General features: G+C 46.8%; 1 non-coding gene across 1 annotated transcript; it reads left to right on the forward strand.

Moving 5' to 3' along the window:
- Window positions 1–16,813: 16,813 nt before the first annotated feature.
- On the forward strand, window positions 16,814–16,886 carry TRNAT-UGU (transfer RNA threonine (anticodon UGU)). The gene has a single exon. It is a non-coding gene; the product is annotated as a tRNA-Thr (tRNA).
- The last annotated feature ends 5,586 nt before the right edge of the window (window positions 16,887–22,472 follow it).

Genomic DNA, 22,472 nt, shown 5'->3' on the forward strand with positions numbered 1-22,472 from the left:
AGAGAAGGCTGGATCACACGGTAGATGGAACTCGTGGGAGCTTCTGGCAGGAGTGGAATAACCAGGGATGCTGAGAATGTCTTTGCAGACGGCCTGAGAGACAGGGATGATAGTTGGCAGCCTGGGAGCTGCGAGGCGGCCTTGGAGCCGGGGTTGTAGTTGGCAGCCTGGGAGCTGCGAGGCGGCCTGGGAGCCGGGGTTGTAGTTGGCAGCCTGGGAGCTGCGGGATGGCCTGGGAGCCGGGGTTGTAGTTGGCAGCCTGGGAGCTGCGGGATGGCCTGGGAGCCGGTGATGACAGTTGGCAGCCTGGGAGCTGCAGGATGGCCTGGAAGCCGGAGATGACGACCTGGGAGTCGTTGGTCTATGATGTCGATAACTAGGAGAGAATGTCGGAGTCTCTGGAAAACAGTTGACACAGGATGTCGACAACAGGTGTATGTGTGACGATGCGGCAACTGGTGGATGTCGGAGATGACACAGATGTTGTTAGTCACCAGGAGACGACAGAAGCACAGAGTCTCTGGAGGCACTTTGGAAAACAGTGGACACAATGTCGACAATAGGCGATAATGTGACAATACTTGGATACAGCAACTGATGGACGTCAGGGATGACACGGATGTTGTTAGTCAGGGATAGACGGCAGAAGCTGAGTGTCGACTGTGAGGTAGACAGTGCCTGTCGACAGATCAGGACTGTGATGGTAAAAAGTCACTGATGGGTTTGAAGGTAGCTTGGCCTGGGAGCCAAGGGGTCTAGCCTAGGAGCTAGTGGGGATTTGCTAGCCAGTGCCAGCGGTATCCTCTGCAGGGGATAACTTGCTAACTCAACCGCAGTGATGGAATTAGCAGGAGTCTCTGGAGATGAACAGAACCAGGTAAGTAGCAGCAGGACACTTGGAGATGGTATCGCTGGAGACTGGATAGCCAGGAGCCTTGGAACTCTCTGTCTCTGGGGTAACCACACAGGAAGCAGAATGAACATTTGTTCAAGGCAAGGAGGACTCTGGGAAGCTGGCTTATATTCCTCCAGGTGATTACTTGATTGTCTGCAGCAGCAGACAGAACCAGGAAGTATGCCTTGAGTTACCTGGATCATGTGACTGGTGCTGAACTCAGGGAGCCTCACTGGAGTTTTAATCACTGAGAATGCAGAGCAGATGTTCTCAGTTTTCATCTTCGGAACAGGTTGACCATCCATCATCGAAAAAAACTGAATTTATTGGAGTATCTTCCTGGAGAAAAACATGGTCGGGAAGGATAGAACCTCCCGGGAAGGGAGTTTCATCATAACCTGGGTCATAATCGGAATCTGAGTCCAATTCTAATGGACGTATATGATCCTTTCTCTTGGAGGTATCAGTTAGAGAGTCCTATAAATAATGTAAAGCAGAATAACCAATACAGATTGCAGAGTCTGAATGATCAGTATTCTTCTCTTTAGGGACAGAAGTGATGTTAGCTGGTACATCCATGGGACTAGAATTTTTCAAAGGACCTGCAGAAGAACAGAGTGAAACTACTCAGACTGAGGCAGAGAAAGTGGAAGCGGATGTTTCGTGGAAGCAGATGTTTCAGAATACTTATGCGTAAAGCGCAACGGAATCTGCTGCGCTATATAAGAACCTGTAAATAAATAAATAAATAAGGGGCCTGCGGCATTGAGGCTTGTCACCCTTCCTGGATGTACAGAGGTTACAGTCTCTAATAAGGTGACTAGCACTGCCACAATAGAAGCATAGGTGGAGCTGTCTGCGACGCTGGCGTTCAGCTTCCGAGCATTTGGGATGCGAGAATCTAATGACTTTATCTTCACACTGCATGGAAGAGAATGGATTATTTCTGAGGGAGTTTATAACAGGAGATTGTTTCCTTGCAGTGGGTCGAGCAGAACTTCTTGCGGTAACTTGTGTACTCTGAAGAATCTCTGGTATTAGCATTATTATAGTGGACAGAAGACTTTGCAGCTGTTCCAACAAGCTATGAAAAACACTCAGAGGCTCAGAATCCCTTTGACAAGGGAACTGGGAAATCCGTGGACAATTCATGGGTGACAGGGGACAGGAAACTGGAACAACCGGAGTTGAATTGGAACATGGACTAGAAGTACGCAGGAATTGCTGGAGATCGTCCAAACAGGAAGTGACAGCAGGTGATGCAAAAAAATTTGGGGCAGTCGACGCAGGAGGTGTCAACAACTGCTGTATAGTGTCCAATCGAGTGGATACTCTCTGGAGACTCTTCGTTATCCACTGCTGAGTGGTTTCTTGGATCTTCATACGGGCGAAGACATCTGGAAGAGCCGCTGGTCCCACGCTTGAGTCGTGAGCCGAGTCCATCGGCCTTGAACAATCTGTCAGCACCGGGGTTCCTTGTGTTCCCGGCTGTGACCGTGGTGGACCAGTGGAGGGCACTGGGTAGCAGGACGAAGGAGGTTTGAGGTAGCTGGAGCTCATGCACGGAGGAGAGAGGATGACCTGCCGGGGACACAGAGGATTGGCTGAGACCTAAAGCAGAGGCGCGGGGTCTAAGCCGACAGTGGTATTCACCAGGGACCCCCGAAAGGGGATATGGACTTCGCTGCAACTGCCGACCAGGTCGCGGCCCTCTGCCCAGGTTCCCCTGTGGCTTTGGCAGGGTTAGAAACACAAGAGTCTTTTGAGGGGTACTTAAACCATCGATGGTGATCGATGGCACTGAATGCTATACAGCAACACGGAGGACACTGAGGATTGTGAATAACAGGAAGTACACAGTATTGGAGAACTGAGTACCGTGAGATGCGGCCTGGAAGCCGGGGATGACACGAGGGTAACACAGGAAGACGCTGGAGACCACTGGGGATCGCTGAGGCGGCTAGGGAGCCAATACTGGAGATCACTGGGGATCGCTGGAGCGGCTAAGGAGCCGATACTGGAGATCACTGGGGATCGCTGGAGCGGCTAAAGAGCCGATACTGGAGATCACTGGGGATCGCTGGGGCGGCTAGGGAGCCGACACTGGAGATCACTGGGGATCGCTGGAGCGGCCTGAGAGTCGAGGGGAGACGGGCTCGGGAACCCACGGATATCCGGACGCTGAGGAGATAACCTGGGCTGCACAGAGAAGGCTGGATCACACGGTAGATGGAACTCGTGGGAGCTTCTGGCAGGAGTGGAATAACCAGGGATGCTGAGAATGAGACAGGGATGATAGTTGGCAGCCTGGGAGCTGCGAGGCTGCCTGGGAGCCGGGGTTGTATTTGGCAGCCTGGGAGCTGCGAGGCGGCCTGGGAGCCGGGGTTGTAGTTGGCAGCCTGGGAGCTGCGGGATGGCCTGGGAGCCGGGGTTGTAGTTGGCAGCCTGGGAGCTGCGGGATGGCCTGGGAGCCGGTGATGACAGTTGGCAGCCTGGGAGCTGCAGGATGGCCTGGAAGCCGGAGATGACGACCTGGGAGTCGTTGGTCTATGATGTCGATAACCAGGAGAGAATGTCGGAGTCTCTGGAGGCACTCTGGAAAACAGTTGACACAGGATGTCGACAACAGGTGTATGTGTGACGATGCGGCAACTGGTGGACGTCGGAGATGACACAGATGTTGTTAGTCACCAGGAGACGACAGAAGCACAGAGTCTCTGGAGGCACTTTGGAAAACAGTGGACACAATGTCGACAATAGGCGATAATGTGACAATACTTGGATACAGCAACTGATGGACGTCAGGGATGACACGGATGTTGTTAGTCAGGGATAGACGGCAGAAGCTGAGTGTCGACTGTGAGGTAGACAGTGCCTGTCGACAGATCAGGACTGTGATGGTAAAAAGTCACTGATGGGTTTGAAGGTAGCTTGGCCTGGGAGCCAAGGGGTCTAGCCTAGGAGCTAGTGGGGATTTGCTAGCCAGTGCCAGCGGTATCCTCTGCAGGGGATAACTTGCTAACTCAACCGCAGTGATGGGATTAGCAGGAGTCTCTGGAGATGAACAGAACCAGGTAAGTAGCAGCAGGACACTTGGAGATGGTATCGCTGGAGACTGGATAGCCAGGAGCCTTGGAACTCTCTGTCTCTGGGGTAACCACACAGGAAGCAGAATGACCATTTGTTCAAGGCAAGGAGGACTCTGGGAAGCTGGCTTATATTCCTCCAGGTGATTACTTGATTGTCTGCAGCAGCAGACAGAACCAGGAAGTATGCCTTGAGTTACCTGGATCATGTGACTGGTGCTGAACTCAGGGAGCCTCACTGGAGTTTTAATCACTGAGAATGCAGAGCAGCTGCAGCTGCAGCAGCAGCTAGGAAACAGACAGGCATGGAACATCAGAAAATAATGTGAAACAAGTCAGGTTCATGACACACAGTACCCAATGCCCAGGGGTACCGGGGACAGCACCAGGCTGGTTCTTAAAATACGGGGGACCCCTATTCATTTTGTCCCCCGTATTTTGGGAACCAGACCCGGCCCTGGAGCCTGAGGCTGGTTTAAAAAGTCAGCAAAGCCCAAATACGAATGAATACGCCATTGGGGTTCACAAAGCAGTCGTATTTGACTTCTTTGTAAATTCCCTCCGAAACACGAATTTGCATACGGCTAAAACAGCCGTATGCAGTCATATTCATTGGTATTAAGAATACGAATACGATATATTGTATTCTTAGTAAATTTCTCACTCTATTTTGATTCTATTTGTCTCCTCCTTTCCACTCTCTCTCTTTTTCTCACTCCCATTTAATGAACCCTCTCTATCTTTCTCCATCTTTCTTACTTGTGTCTCTGTCTTTCTGTCTCCCCCTTACACCCTCATTGTCTTTCATTCCCCTCACTCTCTTGGCTTTCAAGATTTTGATATGGTGCCCTCAAAGTTGTAGATACGCCCCTGCACACAATAGTTCATGTATATTTATTAGTGGCCATGTAAGCAGAACATTTGACAAGGGTTCAGTATTGGAGCACAAACTAGGAATAGCCAATAGCTTCTGCTTATTGGTAGGGCCGGGGCCAATTATAAATAAACTTTTCCAAAGTTTTTAAGGTAGAGCACCTCTGCTGTTCCCAACTGACATGTTTTGGGTAATACAGTATGATCAACCCTGTTATCTAAATGTGGCCTGGAGAGTTTAGTTGGCCTTCTCATTTGCTACTGATATGGCAGTACCATCTATGTAAGTGAGATTGAAATCCTAACATCCCACCAACAACTCCCGGGACCCACACTAGGTTTAATCTGGGCCTGAATCAAAGTAGCACCTTGGCAATAAATAACAGGAAAAGGTTAGGTCAGAAGATTTCAGGGTACTCTTTACTTAGAAGGGCGCCCATCTCGGCCATCTCGGGCATTGAATGCACTAAAAAATCAGGTGCGATGCGACAGACGAGATGCCCGAGATTTCCCATAGGGAACAATGTTAAATGTCTCAATTGACCCGATTTTCCTGTTCAATGCCTCAATTGACCCAATTTTTCCATAGGAAACAATGTTAAATGGGCCACAGAGGCCAAATAGGCACCCTGAAGTGAATAATGGCCACCCGAATTGTTAACACCACCCCACGATCAACGTCAACCCGAAGCGTGGCGAGCGCAGCGAGCCGGCGAGGGGCGGCGGTACGCGTCCTACGACCTTTTCATACCCCCACTATCCACGTCGGCGTGGAGTTGAGAATAGAAAGTGTGGCGAGCGCAGCGAGCCACCGAGCCCGAAGTGTGGCGAGCGCAGCGAGCCCCGCGAGGGGACGCGGATACCTTCACAGGTATCCGCGTCCCCTCGCGGGCTTCACAGCTGTCCGCGTACCCTCGCGGGGCTCGCTGCGCTCGCCACGCTTCGGGCTCGGTGGCTCGCTGCGCTCGCCACACTTTCTATTCTCAACTCCACGCCGACGTGGATAGTGGGGGTATGAAAAGGTCGTAGGACGTGTACCGCCGCCCCTCGCGGGCTCGCTGCGCTCGCCACGCATCGGGTTGACGTTGATCGTGGGGTGGCGTTAACAATTCGGGTGGCCATTATACACTTCAGGGTGCCTATTTGGCCTCTGTGGCCCATTTAACATTGTTTCCTATGGAAAAATCGGGTCAATTGAGGCATTGAACAGGAAAATTGGGTCAATTGAGACATTTAACATTGTTCCCTATGGGAAATCTCGGGCATCTCGTCGGTTGATCGCACCCGATTTTTTAGTGCATTCAATGCCCGAGATGCCCGAGATTTTTTACTAACGATGCCCACGATCAAAATCGTGGGCGCCCTTCTAAGTAAAGAGTACCGATTTCAGAAATCCGGACTTGTTGGTTCAGATTTGTTGAGGTAACCACAACTTATATCGAGCCATTAAACGGGTCCCATTAAATGGGCACCATGGGTCTAACAGTTATAGGGCTAGAAACATCACACTCATGAACATAAACCTGCTTCCCATAGCCAAAATGTAAAGGACCACATGGAGACTACCCAGTTCATCAAAATAACACTGAGCGTTACAATGTTGTGGCTAAAAATTAAGAAAATTGAATGCTTGGGGTGCCAGTTCTGACCGTAATCAAATTTGCTGCAAGATCTCAAACTATTTCTCTCCAACCAACCTGTCCAAGCTTGAACAATTATATAAGAAGAACATGAGAAAATATTGTTATGTTTGCAAAGTCAATAGAAAAATAGTGATTGCAAAATATTGCAGAGCCACCCTTGCTCTGTACTGGTACTCTGTATCTCCCCGCCTGCTAGTGTAAGGAATTGTGGTTTTGCAATTACAGTAAGTGAAGCTGCAACCAGCTTTGTTCCATGATTTATTGACTGATTGTGCTGTGCAATGGTTTGTACTCATGCAGGCCATACTATTGAAGGTACAGTATGCAAGATTGTAAATATTTATTGCTTAAAAATGATCTGCCCAGGGCATATCCTGTTTCCACCGAGCCTGGAATTTTTACAGTGTGCTTGTTGCCATGCTCCTATTGCCTTCCTGTGTAGCTACACACTTTGTCACACTTTCCATTTGAGTCACTGAAAGTTTCTATTTTAGTCAACACTTGTGTCATGTCTGGAAGGTATTACACCCAATAGTCTACAGTGAAGTGCCCATATCTTAAGTGTAGCCCCCAGCCTGCACAGCCTAGCAGCGAAGGCAGGTACCATGCTGCCATGTTTTTGATTGCAGCATCTGGGTGTGACATCACGCAGCTGCCGTGGCCCAACTCGCGAACACTCTAGACACGCCTCCACAATGCCGTGTTGCCGCCCCGAAAACACGGTGTTGCTACCCGCGCCAGTACTTAAACTGCATTCATATTTTCCAGAATGCAAACGCAGTTTAGGAGCTCAAGCAAATGTTCGGAAACCACTATATAATGATTTCTGCACAAAATATGAAGCTGAATTAGGCCAGTGAACCACACAATAAACAATTATTGGGCCAATTTGCTAATAGTCTGTTGACCTGTCTCTCGTATAGCATCTAGGCATGAAAATGACCAGAAACGTCCAGAAAAGCTTGCTTTCGATTATCCCCTTGGTCAACATTGTCATAAGAGATCAGTCATAAGGTCCCCATATCATATAGCGTGTATGCATTTTTGATAGTTTGCAATAAGCTATGATTATCCCGATTACCTGATCCTCTTTGTGGGTGGACATATGCAAATTCAGTGTGTTGTGTCTAGAGGTGTGCACTGGACACTTTTCGGGTTTTGTATTTTGGTTTTGGAACTGGATCTCCCTTCTGATTTTGGATTGGTTTTGTCAAAACTACCCTTTTGGGTTTTGGTTTTGGATCTGTATTTTTATTTAATCGTAAAAACAGTAAAAATAACATAATTTGTGTTTTTTTTTGTTCCTACAGTATTATTTACCTCAATAACATTAATTTCCACTAATTTCCAGTCTATTCTTAATATGTCACAACTCACAATATTGTTTTTAGGCCAAAAGGTTGCATCCAGGTAGATGGATGACTTTGCCAAGCGACACAAGTGGGTGGCACAAACAGTGGACTGATACGGCACACTTAGCAACACCCTTGGACTGATACCGCACACTGCACCCTTGCAGTAAAATCAAAAAAATAGGGGAAGCACCCCTGGACTGATGCGGCACTCATGGGGCATGCCTAGAATTATACAGCACACATGACAGCACCCCTGGAATTATACAGCACACATGACAGCACCCCTGGAATTATACAGCACACATGGCAGCACCCCTGGACTGATACGGCATACATAGCAGCACCCCTGGAATTATACATGCCACATGGCAGCACCCAAGGAATTATACATGACACATGGCAGCACCCCATGAATTCTACATGACACATGGCAGCACCCCTGGACTGATACAGCACACATGGGAATTCCTTGGAATTATAGACGACGCATAGGGCACCCCATGAATTATACAGGACACTTAGCAGCTCCCCTGAAATTATAGGGCTGATTAAGCAGCACCCCTGGAATTATATGGCACCCCTGGACTGATACAGCAAACATAGCGGCACCCCTTACCAGATATAGCACACATGGCGGCCCCCCTTGACCTCTGATACAGCGAACATGGCGGCACCCCTGGACTGATGCTGAACAGCCATTGCTGTAAAATAAGAAAAAAAAATCATTTTTTTCAAATAGCCCCTCAGTTGTCCTCCACAGCAGTCCCTATATAGTAGCCCCCTTAGTAGTTCCCCCAAAATAGTACCCTCTTAGTGATGCCACCTTAGTAGTTTCCCCCTTTAGTAGTTGTCCCCCATTAAGCAGCCCCCTCTCAGCAGACAGCACTGACACTTCCGTGCTGTCTGAAATGAATGAAAATGGCGCAGATCACAGGGACTTATATAGAGTCCAGGTTTCGTGAAAATCCAACATTATAAAGATTATATTTTGTCTCTTTCTGGGTCCGGAAAAATGGACGGATCAAACAGCTCGGATGTGTAATATGTGTGTGCAGAAGCAGGACAAAGTACAAGTGTTAAATAACCTACTGTACAATGTATTGTGTGTCATGATGATGCACACTATGGTGAATTTGTTTACAGTGGTGAATAATTCCCAGTAGCCTCGGCAGCTGCACAGAAAGTCTGTAGCATGTCACATGACCAGTGTCAGAAGGAGGGTGGGCAGTTGGTGTGGAGAGGTCCAGGCAGAAAGAGTGTGGCAGACAGAGGGAGCATGGAGGACGCTTATACTTACTGGGGGTATGCGGAGACGGCTCATTAGTTGCTGGTATTCCCTCAAGTTATTGCTGTCACCGTTTTTTAACGGTCTGTACCGGCAAAAATCAAAGTGTACCGATGTATCGATTTTCAGCAATCGGCTCCGTGTGCTGGCTGTTAAGCGAGTGGCTCCATACACTGCCCCATGCCTGTAACATGGCAGGACTGTCTATTGGCTGGTACTTTCAGGTAGATTTATTATAGCGGCGCCTATCGCGCCGCTATAACAGTTCCTGCTTCGCCTCTTTAGCGAGGCGAAGCAGGAGGGGACACCGACAAGATCTATTAAGATCTTGCCGCCGAAGCGGGGGTGCGCTAACTCCCCCCTCCGGCGATGTCCCCTCAAGCTGACAGCGCGTCAGTTAACACTGACGCGCTGTCTGCTTCTCCCCGGCCGGCTGGACTGCGCATGCGCGGGATCTCGCTACTCACGCGAGATCCCAGCGCAGCTCAGAGCCAGCAGCAGGGACAGCGCTGTCCCTGCTGTAGACATAGGGCATCGCCGCCTGCAGCTGTCGAAGTCGATAGCTGCAGGCGGCGGAACGGTCAGCGATGCTGACCGTTCATAAATTAGATATGCAGTATGCGCCCTGTACTAAAACTAGTACATGCGCTATGACGCCGTCCCCCCACCGCCGCCGTTACTGCACAGTGTGATAGATCAGGGGAAGCGCTATCCCCTGCCATAAGGCACGGGGATAGCGCATATACCCCTGATCGTCAGATCATAAATCTACCCCTTTATCTGCAGCTGGCGGGATGCAGCAAGAGGGGATCGAGGTTCAGCGGCACACAGTGAGTAGGCACATATATATATATATATATATATATATATATACCATATATACTCGAGTATAAGCCTACTTTTTCAGAACATTTTTTATGCTGAAAAAGCCCCCCTCGGCTTATACTCGAGTGAGGGTCCCACTTGAGTCAATACGTTTTCCCATCTTTTTGTTGTAAAATTAGGTGCCTCGGCTTATATTCGGGTCGACTTATACTCGAGTATATACGGTATATATATATATATATATATATATAGCAACAGAATAAGTGGCACTCAGAGGCTTGTTGAAAAGGTGAAGAAACAGGAATATTTATTCCTAGTGCAGGGAAATAAATATTCCTGTTTCTTCACCTTTTCAACAAGCCTCTGAGTGCCACATATTCTGTTGCTGCATACTACCTAAGGATATCCCTTTTGCAAGAGGGCACCGGAGCAAGCTGTTGGCATCCCCTTCTAGACCTGAGTGCCGTCCTCATCGTTGTGTTGATTGGCTACTTGTTTATTAAAAAATGCCCACACATTCGGAAAGGGGATGACCACGCCCCATTTACCAGTGACCACGCCCACTTTGCCCTTGGCCACGCCCTTTCTGGTTGTGTACCGAATTCTACCTTTCAGATGTTGGAAGGTATGGAACTAAAGTCTGCTATGTTTATACACAGCCACAGACAGAAAAGAGACATTTACCTCAGAAAGGCTGTAATACGCTCTTCTCTCACCCAAATGTATATATTGAAAGATGTACTATCCCAGGAGGGTTAAAATAAGCTAACACCATAATGCAGGGATAACACAGAGACTGCATTTACCTCAGATGATAAATGTACAACAGGCAGACATTTATGTGCTTCCAAGTGGCGTAAGTTCGTCCCAGTTGCCAGGAGGCAAGATAAATATTGGTGCCCCCCCCACACACACACACACACAACATTATATAAATATATATGTGTGTGTGTGTGTGTATATGTATGTATGTTATGGATCTTATGTTTAAAATAAAGAGAGTATGATGTCTATGGTCCTGGTCGGAGGGGGAATCAGCCAAGGAAGCTATGTCAATGGTTTTCAATTAACTTATTCAATCTTGCAGGGAAGTAGAGGTGCCCCCTTGGGATCAGGAGCCCGGCGGCAGATGACTCCATTGCCTCCCAGAGTTACGCCTCTGGTGCTTCCTCATCAGAAGGAGAGAAGTCATTTTCCCTGACTAATATTATTTGATGGAGAAATAGTGACTGTAATAAGCAATAAGGTGTAAAGACTTTATACAGCTGGCTTCATGTTACAGTGACTTACACGCTTAGGCAAAGGATATGAAGAAAAGTGCAGAGAGGATATATACAGTGTTGTTACAGTGTTGTTACAATGGGGCAGATGTATTAAGCCTGGCGAACAGATAAAGTGGAGATAAAGGGGAAGGAGATAATGCACCAGCCAATCAGCAGTGTTTGAAATATGACAGTTGGAAGTTGATTGGCTGGTGCGTTATCTCCTTCCACTTTATCTCCAGTTTATCTCTTCGCCAGGCTTAATACATCTGCCCCAATGTGAGAAAGCCAGCAATTATTACCTGATTCACCTTCACTTGTGGATTATAATTACTGTAAGCCCACTGTCAGGATACTCAGTGCCGGACTCCAATCTACAAAACAAAAATAGACGCTTTAGTTATACTGACTACCTAATATAATAAAGTAGTATTTTAGCATATAATAGTGATAATATTGTCATTTTGATGTCATGTGAAAATGGTAACAGTATATCTATGTTGAATATCTATATATAAATTGTCTTATAGTTCTGTGTTTTGTGTCCGTCGTGATCGTAACTATCTCTGTTACTGTATTAACACAATGTTTATTGCATATACCTTTTAATGTTTTAACTTGTAAAATAAAATACCTGATTTATAAAAGAAAGAAACATTGCCATGGACATTCCTACAGGTAATACACTTACCTGCTAGAGGAAAGGAAAAGGGAATTAATTAATATACTTTCCGGTTTATTACAGATGCCTCCTTGGATCAGGTAGGTTCGGGAGGGTTCGGTTCTCTAGGAACTGAACCCGCACATCCCTAGTTGTGTCAGCAAATCAGTAACATGAAAAAAAAATGTTGCACTGATATCCAGCCCTTCTACTGGCAGGAAAATAATGCTGACTGTCAGTTCCACCAAAAAATCAGTGCTTTTTAAACCAAAATTTTTAGAAAAAAAAACAAGTAAAACCATGTTATTTGGGCCTGTTTTTGTTCTTACAGTGTTGATAACATCAATGACATTAGTTTCCAGTCAACTCTGACCATCTTACAGCATGTTTGCAGAAGCCTGTACATTTCAGTGTGATGTGTACAAAAACTTTTATTGTCAGAAATATCTATACAACATTTTTCATACATTGAAGATCTGCTCAATTAAGAATAAATTGACATTTTTCAGCTTAGGGTCTTTTTAGGATCACTCTTTCCTCAATTCTTTATCACTAAGAACACCATCTGTGTGTGTATATGTTTGTACGTGTGATTTTAACCTCTTCTAAATTCACTGCGGCTTCCCATCATGTCATATAATGGGAATTTTAAAATATGACTTATTAAAAGCTAAATTTTATGTGAGAATTTTTTTTTTGCCCTAGTGCGTCCCCTAAACAACAGTCCTTTCTCTTCTTGCTTATTGTGTAAACCATTACTGTTTGGGAACTGCACCCCCGCAAACCGATTAAATACAACGTGGGGATCTGATCTGCGGATCATATTTATCCAAATTGTGTATAGTGTGCAGACATACCCCCAGCTCCATAAAGGAGCAAACCTGTCTCTACATGCCTGCATTTTTCCTGACACTCTCCTAAAATGGCTGATTTCCACCCACAAACGGCAATTTCCTGTCAATATAACTGCGGAAGGATTGCAAATAAAAAAGCCACCTAATGTTGTCATTGTTCACCGTTGCACACACGCACTGCGGCCCAGATGCATGCACATTTGTTCTATAATCGACCGCTGTGTGAATTTGCACAGATCAGGTCAGAATAACCCCCTATGTATGTATGCAGCACTAATACTGTTTGCATTATCTGTATAAGCAGCACTACTACTATGGGAATAATATGTAAGGAGCACTACTACTGTGGGCATTAAGTGTGACTATTGTGTGACATAATGTGAATAAGGGCAACACTACGTGTGGGGTAATGTGAAAGAGATTGTGCTACTGTGTGCAGTAATTTGATTTGGGTTTACATTGCATGGCCACATCTGATACTCGAGGAATCAATAAACTCGGGAACGGTACCAAGGGACTGGTGCATAGCTAACATAGTACCAATATGGAAGAAAGGTAGCAAAACTAACCCTGAAAATTACCGGTCAGTCTCCATTGTGGGGAAAATATTAGAAGGAATAATAAGCAATAGTATCCAAAATTTCTTAGAACAGGAGATGATAAGTAAGGCTTAGAATGGGTTCGTCAAAAATAGATAATTTCAGACTAATTTAATTAGCTTCTATGAGGAAGTGAGTAGGGGGCTGGACTTAAGGAAATCTGTTGATGTAATACTGCTTGATTTCGCTAAAGCTTTTGACACGGTGCCTCATAAAAGGATATTAATAAAACTAGGTAATTTAGGATTAGGAGATAACATTTGTAATTCAATTAAAAACTAGTTGTACAATTGGGTACAGAGTGGTGGTAAATGGCAGACATTCCAGCTGGGGTAAGGTCCAAAGTAGAGTCCCGCAAGTTTCAATATTGGGATCCACCTTGTTTAATATATTGTTTAAGATATAGAAAGTGACATAGTGAGTAAAATTGCAATATTTGCGGATGAAATTGAGTAAGGAAATGATCTCAGGAGAGGATGTGGAAACACTACAAAGTGACTTAATTAAACTGGAAAGGTGGGCAGAAAGGTGGAAAATCCAGTTTAACATTGATAAATGTAAAGTAACTCATTATGGGAACAAAAATGATCAAGTTTTGTATAGGCTAAATGGAGTTATTATAGGGAATTCTGCTGTAGAGAAGGACTTGGGGGTCATCATAGATGATAAATTGGGTAATAGTGGACACTGCTCAAGTGCAGCAGCAAAAGCAAACCGGACACTAGCATGCATTAAAAGGGGAATGGATTCAAGGGATGCCAATGCGATAGGGCCTCTTTACAAGGCATTGGTGAGACCACACTTGGAATACTGTGTTCAGTTCTTAGTACCGTAACTTAAAAAATACATAAAAGAATTGGAACAGGTACAGAGAAGGGTAACTAAGCTAGTAAAAGGTCTTGAATCAGTAGAATACAAAGATAGGTTAACCAGGCTGAATATGTTTTCACTGGAGAAACGGAGTTTCAGAGGTGATATAATTAATATGTTCAAATACAGGATTGGGAATTATATGGAACTGGGAGATGATTTGTTCACTAACAGGTCCATACTTAGGACACGGGGGCATGTACTGAGGCTCGAGGACAATAAATTCCATACTGAATTAGAAGAGGATTCTTCACCATTGCAGCAGTAAAATTCTGGAACTCATTGCCGGTGATTACAGCAACTACTGTTAATGAATTTGATTCAAAACTGGATGCAATTTTGGCCACTAAGGGAATCCTATAGATATGACTTATGCTGCGTTCTCATTGCCGCCCCTGCAAAATCCCGGGTTTTTCTTGCCGGATTTTTGGTGGGGCACAGAGCTTCTCAGCTCAACAGACCCCCTTGATACTGCACCTCAAACCCAGGATTGTCCCATGTCTGCCCCTTTCACATTGCTTTCCATGGTCTGCCTTCCAACAAGTGTGTGGAATTTGATTGGGTGTTGGGAAATTTGTACAAATTGCTGTGATTGGCTGTTTAAAAAAAGCTTTTATTGGCTGCCTGTCACATATCACATGATTACATCCCCCAATGAGCTTGTTTTTTGGCATCATGTGTGAAAAACAGGGGTCTGTGCTGTTCACACTGACGTACACCCGTGTATTACCCAGGAAAAACCCTGCAAAAAACCTGTGTCTAATTCCCAGGGCATATCACCCGGGAATTTCACAAAGACCCTTTCACACTGAGACAGGACACGGGAAATTACTGCTCGCCCTGGCAAAAACCTGGGTTTTTGCGGCAGTGAGAACGGGGTATTACTCAAGTCAGTAGTTACAAGTCAAATAGGTTGAACTCGATAGACTAATGTCTTTTTTCAGCCTTAGGTGCAGATTTATTAAGTTTGGAGAGATAAACTGGAGATAAAGCGGAGAAAAGGTAAAAGGAGATAAAGCACCAGCCAATCAACTCCCAACTGTCTTTTTCAAACACAGCTGATTGGCTGGTGCTTTATCTCCTTTTACCTTTTCTCCACTTTATCTCCAGTTTATCTCTTCTCCAAGCTTAATAAATCTGCCCCTCAAATACTATGTTGCTATCTTGCCAGAATACACCTTTTTTTTTGCAGCATGGCGCTGCTCCTCTACAATGTTTGGGAGGGTGCAAATTTAAAGTTTATATGGTGGGGTGGGGGATAGAATTCCCTAGCACCGGCTCTGGTGGCATCAATCAGCAGCAGTGGAAGACTCTTTACCCACCAACCCAATCAGCGGCTGCTACCTTGGTAAAAGGAAGCTGGTTGGCTTAGAATGGCTGTCTAACCAGGAGATTTGGACTAAAGTTAAAGATAAAGTTTTGCCTAGTTTTATATCTAGATCTGGCAGGAGGAACAAGCCGGTACCAGGATCAACTTTGAATTAGTAAGTAGTTCTCTAGTAGTTAGCTTATGTCCGGTGTGTGTAAAGGGATTCAGTATTGAATCCCGGCGGTCGGGATCCCGGCGTTCAGAATCCCGACGCCGGAATCCCGACAGCCGAAATGCCGACAAGGGGGGGACGTGGATCGCCCCCCCCCTTGCGGGCTCGCTCCGCTTGCCACGCAGCGGGCCCGGTGCCTCGCTACGCTCGGCACACTAATTTATTCTCCCTCCAGGGGTGTCGTGGACACCCCAGGAGGGAGAATGTGTCGGCATTTCGGCGGTCGGGATTCCGGCGTCGGGATTCTGAACGCCGGGATCCCGACCACCGGGATTTTAACTGCATCCCTGTGTAAAGCATCCCTCAATAATTACAATTTTATGTTTAATAACTTCCGTTTTGATAAGTTCTGAAATCTTTTATATATACCAACAGTGGCTCTATTATATACACAAATATATAATGGAAACTGTCAGCTTAATAGTTGTTAAGGGGAGGAGGTGTGTGTGTGTGCGTGTGTGGTGGTGGTGGGAGGGGGGTACTAAGGGGGTCATTTGTCAAATGAGGAATGTCTACCTTTACATTTTTAATTCAATAAGTCACAAATGTATCATTTTGTTAAAATTATGATTATTAACTCTACATAACATATATCATACATCTAGAAGTGTCCCTTAGCTACATGTGTCGGATGTGCACAGTTAAAGAATCCCTGAGGCCTTGTTATTTTCTAATGCAAGACTATCATTTGTCAGACCTGTCATTATTGATAATTGATTTGGAAAGTTACATACTCAGAAGGGACGTATTCCCTGTAATTGTAGGGTAGTTGGCAGCCACCCCCTGATGACTAACCTGCCTCATGATACAGATAACAGGACACTAGGTCCCTCCTGTGAGCAGAACACACGAATGTCTGCCTCATCACTATCCAGCACACCATGCAATTATACGCATCTGTAGTGGAACATTCTATACTTACTTTTTATTCTTAGTTACCTCACCACTACAATTGACACTTGAATTTCCTCTGTGTTATATTATAGATTTTGCAAAATAATCAAGTCTTTCCAGAACAGCTGCTACTGTGACAAGAGACCAAATTCTGGGCAGGAGATAAACACGGCTCCATAGCTCAGGGGTTAGAGCACTGGTCTTGTAAACCAGGGGTCGCGAGTTCAAATCTCGCTGGGGCCTGAGTTCAAGTTTTTTTTTTTTTTTAAATAGTTATTATAATTATGCTGCTAGCTAATTCATTTAGACAGTAGCTCATTCATTTATTAATTTCTTTGATGCAGCGCAGAATAAAGTGTTTGCTGCACCACAGCATTTTAGTGAGCCATTTTCTAAATACTGCAATTTGCCAATACATCAATTAAACACGACTGTGACGGAAGTAGTCATACATAATGCTGTGAATGTGTGCTATAGCGCGCTAACATTGCGCATTTCATAGTAACATCCGTCCTCCCCGGGGGAGAGGATTCGGGCATTAGCTCTCGCCGCCCGGTCCTCCTGCAGCAGCCGACAGTCCCGGTTCTGGCTGCAGGCTCCGGGCGCAGCTAATGGCAGAGCGCCGGCCTCCTTAAGTATGAATATAGCGACCTGGTGTTAAGCACCGGTGTATAGATACACTGACCCAGCTCCAGCGTCACTCACAGCCGCTTCTGGCTGGGGAGTCGGGACTCGGAGGACACAGCACACACACGGGGAACTGAGAGGCGAGAGCGCAATTACTGCCCCCTGCTGTTTATCCTTTGCAAAATCACAACTCATTTTACACCTAACGTGACAGCGTCAAAATGCACGGTGACATATACTGTACGTTGTGAAGCCTGCCCTGTGCTGACATAAGAGTGAATGTTTTAGATTTTGGGAAGAAGGGAAGGGAGGAGATGAGTGCACAGGCGTGGAAAGTCAAGAATTAGTTTTTTTTTAGAACAAATATAATCTTCCACAATTAGTCAAAATAGAAAGATGATGCTTATCTTGTTAGTTAATTAATGTGGAGGTACACTCTTGAGAGTGAATATATATTACGTTTTCAAAAGGAGAAAGTCTTTTTTTGGGAGGCACTCTTGATATGAAACAATGTGTTTGGTTTAATAGTAAATGTTTTTTTATGAGTAGTCTAATCTGCAGGGCTATACACTGATAAGGACAGACATGGGTGAAGCAAAAAGTAGAGGCTATGGGTAAAAACCGGACCCAGACAACACACCGGACTGCCAGGCCGGACAGCAAAATCTGCAGTCCGGAGCTTGTAGTGGGGGGGGGGGGGTGTCCCATCCTGGGGGGGTCCAGTCCAGGGCCGCCACTAGTAATGTTGGGGCCCAGGCCCCTAGCGCCCCCCCCTCGCGCGCACCGGCACCCCGCACCCCCCAATTACTATTACTTACCAGCGGTGGCGGCGGCGCAGCATCTTCTACCTCCGGGACTCGGGTCTTGGGGCTCGGAGCACTAACTGACAGTGCAGCCTGCAGAGCGCCGAGCCCCTCTGTATCCTAGGCTCGGCTCTCTGCAGGCTGCACTGTGTATTGTGCGCGCTTGGTCACCGGCGCCGGGTGAGGGGATTTGTGCGGGGGGGGGGGGGAGGGGGTGGTGGTGGTGGTGGTGCCATGCCACTGTGGCCAGCTGCCCGGGCCCCTCCAGAGGCCAGGGCCCGGGACAGCTGTACCCCTGGCACCAGTGTTCCCTCTAAGCTGTGCGCGCGTGCGCGCGCACACAACTCGATGAGTGTGCGCACAGACATTACAACAGTGCGCACAAAGCAGCAGTGGTCCCTTTTTGCAGTTGTGGGCTCAATTAATGTGTGTTTCACCCATTAACTACATTGTGTGCTGTGTTTTGAATGATTAAATGTTTAATATCATTTGGAAGTAAAGTTAACACAAATGCTGAACGTCATTTTCCAGTTATATATAAGTGACGCACAAAAATGTAAATTTCCTTCCAGAGTTGCACAGCCAAAATCTTTTGCTGCACACAGCCTTCGTAAAATTAGAGGGAACATTGCCTGGCACCCCCCTGTCGGCGGCCCTGGTCCTGTCCGGGGGGGCTTCACATGACAGCTGTCACCAGGGAGAAGAGGAGGGTTGAATAAGGCCTTCTTGTATGGTCCAAGCATGTAGCAAAAACCAGGATGGTCCGGACCACACGGGAAGGCTGTAATCTTCCCTTCCCCATGTCCCTGGTGAAAGCTATCACAGGTATCCCCCCGGACAAGACACCCCCGGGACCCGACACCCCCCGGACCGGACACTACAAGCTCCGGACTGCAGATTTTGATGTCCAGTCAGGAGGTCCGGGTCTGGGTTTTACATAGTCCCAAAAGTATATTTAAATGGTACAGGTATTTGGGTAGTTGAGATGGGTCACTGTACTTAGTTATTAAGACTTAGCTTTTCATAGATCAAGAATAAAGTAAGCCCTCACACACTCATAAATGACACACAAAACATAGAATATGTACAAATATATATGCAAAGTATTGGGGGGTTTGATTGGGATAGAATACAATCCCTATCTCTCTACCAACTGATGTGAAGTGGATGTCACAGACTGCAAAAAAAAGTCACTGTATCCAGATACTGTAGCAATTGTAACAGATATTTTGTCTGCTGTAGTTTTGTATCTAAATAATATCAAAGTGGGCTGCTGGGGGTTTTGAACGGAATGCCAGCAGCACAAAGGGATTTAGTTCTCCAAAGAGACACTTTATTGGCACCCAATCCGAGCAAGAGTAATATGAATAACTCTATACCAGAGATTTTGTATGCCAGTAGCATCTAGGATGACATAAATCAATGTACAGTATGAATAATATCAACAGTTTAATTGCAGAAATGGCACCCAAAAAGCGCTAGAGTAGTGTAGAGAGTTTGTTCATTGAGAGCAGTTAATTCAATTTAGCAGCACAGTGAATGGTCTATTGAATTAGCTCTGTAATAGATGTTCATAAATCCTATACAAACACGCTCTAATAGATATGTGTATAATCAAATAATTGAGTGCAATTAATTAAGTTTAACAGTTACTTTAGTAATATTTATCAGTGATTGCATGCACGGAGCAGGGGGCGGGTGACGTAACTTACGCACATATTGCCCCCTGTAGGGGTATGGATCATTGGGGCAGATGTATGACCATCCGATATGGAGGAGAAGGGTTATCAGCGCATGTTATGTGCACTGATACCGCTTATCCCCCATGTATGACGGAGGCAGCATGCGGTAAATGACAGGGGAGCTATGCTCCCCTGTCCATATCGGTGCTGCTATCTATATGATTGCAGGCCGAATGTATGAACGGTCAGCAACGCTGACCGTTCCACCCGATGCTGGTTTTGGCTTCGCCAGCAGCAGGCTGGTGAAGCCCTATCTAGACAGCAGGGAAAGCGCTGTCCCTGCTGTTAGCTCTGGGCTGCACTGGGGATTGCACGTGAGTAGCGAGATCCCGCGCATGCCCAGTCCAGCCAGCTGCGCTATCTCCAGGAGTGGACATCGCCGGAGGGGGGAGTTAGCCTGCCCTGCGCAGCCCAACTCCACTGCCTGCCACCCACCCGCCACTGCCGCAGAAGTGCAGATGTGCAGGCCCTGGGGCGACTGCCCCTGTTGCCCCATGCTTAAGCCGGCCCTGGCCCAGAGAGCCGGCCAGGGGAGATATGGAGTTGTTTGTTACAAGGCGCATATGCAGGACTGCCGGGGGCTTCAATAAGGAGAGCCGTTAGCATTGGGCCGCTTACACACATAATGCCCCATGCAGTGCAGTTTACATACATAATGGGGGTTATTATGATTTAATCGTTCCCCCGCACGTTCACACGGGGGGGGGGGGGGAATATTTAGCGACTGCGCATGTGCAGACGCTTGGTGTGAGCAGGCACAGCAAACTGCATGTTCGCCATCCTGCTCACACCTAGCAGTGTGGGGTGGCAGCGGGGGGCACAGCCCATGGGAACGCCCAACATACATGGCGTTCCCATGGTAATGGCCCAGTGATGTGGGGGCGGGCAGCTGACATCAGTGGATGTCAGCTGCCTGCCCACTTCCCACACAGGGTGCTCGAAAAACTGAGACACCATCGAATGATTTCTACCTCGCACCCAAGGTGAGAATGGATGATTATGCAAACCATCCATTTGCAGCTGTGCGGGGGATCGCGTTGTGTGAGGAAGGGGGGGCGGCATCTGGGAGACTCGCAGCCTTGCAAGTCAACCAGAATAAGGTCCAATGTTCCCTTTAGCGCCGCTAGCACATATAATGTCCCTTGGAGTGTTACTTGCACACATAATGCCCCCTGCTAGAGATCACAGTTAGGTGGTGTGTGGGCATTTTAATATTTGAATATATAATGTGAAGATAAAATAAAAATCTGCAAATCATTGGTAAATATCTGTAGTGTAGTTTTGGATATGTTTTATGTATGTTTGCACCCAGCCTCTAGCCAACAGGAATAATTCCCATGGCCCATAATAATGTGTAAAGGGCATAAGGATTGTGTCATATTCTGTAATATGCATTACAGTGTGTGTCATAATGTGTAATGGGCATAACGGATTGTGTCATATTCTGTAATGGGCATTACGGTGTGTGTGTGTTCCATAATGTGTAATGCCTCCTTTTTCTGATGCCACCCCTCCTTTCCATCAGGCCATGTGCGGCTTTGCCACGCAAGGGTCCCGTCTGCTGTAGGTGGGCCTGTGTGCTCAAAATGCCAGGGCTGATTTCTGGTCCCAGTCCGACCCTGGCTGTAACTAGGTGTTTGCCAGTGGTGCCTTGTTCACAGCGCATTTGCACTGTTAGCACACCATCTGTCACCGCCACCCACACGGCTGCTCACCGTCCGCTGATCACTTGTTCGCCCACAGTCACTCCCCACCACTGCTTCCCATTGCTTAGCCTAGGATAACGAACATTTCTAATGTGGTGCCGGCCGCTATCCCATTAGAGCTCATGGAATGGCAGCTAAATGTAAATGCCCAAAGGGGAAGCTTTACATTAACACATTAAGCACAAAACATGAATATTCTCACCAGATGTCCTCTGCTGGACTGGTTCTTCTTCCGGTACCTGCAACAGAACACAAAGACGCAGAACACACAAAACGCAGCTTGCACATTAACACGGGCTGCACATTAACACAGGCAATACAGTGGGAAATACAGTGCAATATTTGTGAAACGCCATAATTAGGCAATTCCAAATAAACAAAACTCACCAGCTGGGACCCCACCAAAAATGTAAATTTTTTGCATATCTGCAGGGTTTGCTGAATAAGGCCCAGTGAGTGTGTGTGTGTGGAGGGAGTACACATACTTACCGGAGCCAACACTTAGCGGGGCTGACTGCTTAACACAACTCCTAAACTACACGACCACAATGACGGCTGACTAGCACCGGATTTTACAATGCAGCAGCTTAACACTGACTTACAAACATAACCACCTAATAGTGGGAGATACAGAACAGGGCCTAGCGCTTATGCATCCATAACCTGCCTAACCAGGGGTGGTGGGTGAATACTGCGGCTTAATGTTGCTTGGTGATGATGTGGTGGGGGTGGACTAGGCCCTACTGCCCCTTAGTGGCTCAGTCCTACAGCCCACATAACTGGTGGGTGATGGAGCCTGTGACCAAGTGCAGTGCGATGGTGGTATATTGGGGGAGGGGCTGGGGCCCACTGCCCCTTGTGGCTCAGGCTTCTGGCCTGCCTAAATGGTGGGGGATTGGGCCTGCTCCATCCTTCTTTTTTAGGAGCCACCCTGGGACTCTTTCCTTGATG

The sequence above is a fragment of the Crinia signifera genome, chromosome 1 (assembly GCF_055691185.1).
Source record: "Crinia signifera chromosome 1, ASM5569118v1, whole genome shotgun sequence".
Taxonomy (NCBI): Eukaryota; Metazoa; Chordata; class Amphibia; order Anura; family Myobatrachidae; genus Crinia; species Crinia signifera.